This window comes from Limulus polyphemus, unplaced genomic scaffold (assembly GCF_000517525.1).
Source record: "Limulus polyphemus unplaced genomic scaffold, Limulus_polyphemus-2.1.2 Scaffold2950, whole genome shotgun sequence".
Classification (NCBI taxonomy): Eukaryota; Metazoa; Arthropoda; class Merostomata; order Xiphosura; family Limulidae; genus Limulus; species Limulus polyphemus.
Window position 1 is genome coordinate 95,686 of NW_013668560.1, and position 2,062 is coordinate 97,747.

The following is a 2,062-nucleotide window of genomic DNA, read 5'->3' on the forward strand; positions in this document are numbered from 1 at the left end:
ATTAGGTTATTTGACTTACAATCTTAAAGTTGATTAGGTTATTTAACTTATAACCTTAAAGTTGATTAGGTTATTTAACTTATAATCTTAAAGTTGATTAGGTTATTTAACTTATAATCTTAAAGTTGATTAGGTTATTTAACTTATAATCTTAAAGTTGATTAGGTTATTTAACTTATAATCTTAAAGTTGATTAGGTTATTTAACTTATAATCTTAAAGTTGATTAGGTTATTTAACTTATAATCTTAAAGTGTAACCTGCTATTTGACTTATAATCCTAAATGTTTTTACGTTGCATGACTTACAATCTCAAAGTGTATTAAGTTATTTGACTTAAAATTCAAAAATTTATTATGGTATTTGATTATTAAGAATTGTCTGTTGTCTATAGTTGATTATTGAGAACTGTAAGCTGCCTATAGAGTAGATTATTAAGAACTGTAGGCTGCCTATAGAGTAGATTATTAAGAACTGTAAGCTGCCTATAGAGTAGATTATTAAGGACTGTAGGCTGTCTATAGTTCATTATTAAGAACTTAGGTGCCTATAGTTATTATTAAGAACTGTAAGCTGCCTATAGAGTAGATTATTAAGAACTGTAGGCTGCCTATAGAGTAGATTATTAAGAACTGTAGGCTGCCTATAGAGTAGATTATTAAGAATTGTCTGTTGTCTATAGTTGATTATTAAGAACTGTAAGCTGCCTATAGAGTAGATTATTAAGAACTGTAAGCTGTCTATAGTTCATTATTAAGAACTTAGGTTGCTTATAGAGTAGATTATTAAGAACTGTAGGCTGCCTATAGAGTAGATTATTAAGAATTGTCTGTTGTCTATAGTTGATTATTAAGAACTGTAAGCTGCCTATAGAGTAGATTATTAAGAACTGTAAGCTGTCTATAGTTCATTATTAAGAACTTAGGCTGTCTATAGAGTAGATTATTAAGAACTTAGGCTGTCTATAGTTGATTATTAAGAACTGTAAGCTGCCTATAGAGTAGATTATTAAGAACTGTAAGCTGCCTATAGTTGATTATTAAGAACTTAGGCTGTCTATAGTTGATTATTAAGAACTGTAGGCTGCCTATAGAGTAGATTATTAAGAACTTAGGCTGTCTATAGAGTAGATTATTGAGACCTGTAAGCTATCTATAGTTCATTATTAAGAACTTAGGTTGCCTATAGTTGATTATTAAGAACTATAGGCTGCCTATAGAGTAGATTATTAAGAACTGCCTATAGAGTAGATTCTGTCTACAGAGTTATTCATTAATAGCCATACGTGAAAAGTTTGTAACTTATATAATGTGGAAAATCTTCATTTTAACATAATTAATTTTTATTTCTTTATGTGTTACACAACTATTAAGACAAGTAACTATTAATAGTAAATAAATAGATACGAAAGCGCCAGAAACGTGTTTAGGTTTTGAATTTAGTTACTTATCCGTTATTCGTCTAAAGAAGTGAACTTGAATATTCGGGAATAACTTTTTCGTACATTCTCCTACGTTTCGTGATTCGCCTTACAGACTATGAGATCCGGTATAGAAGACGTCATTATTTGGTCCACATTAAAGAGTAACAATAATACACCCCACGAATACAAATACTTGCCTCAGTTCCGCCACAACACAGAATTTCCCTTTCTTTATAGTCACTAATTGCTAACTAAGTCAAGGGTGACATCGGAAACGAACCGGAAAAGGAAATTTATTTTCCGGGCGAGCTGCATTAAGTTTGATATAGGTGGACGTTTCGTAAGGTGCTCTAATCTATTAGATCTCATCAAAAACATTGCGTAACTAGAATTAATAGTCTGTAAGCAAGACAGTAAGTCTAGAAGTAGCTGTTGTATCTATATGAGTAAGAATCTTAGTAACAAGTATTAATAGAATTAATAGTCTGTAAGCAAGACAGTAAGTCTAGGAGTAGCTGTTGTATCTATATGAGTAAGAATCTTAGTAACAAGTATTAATAGAATTAATAGTCTGTAAGCAAGACAGTAAGTCTAGGAGTAGCTGTTGTATCTATATGAGTAAGAATCTTAGTAACAAGTA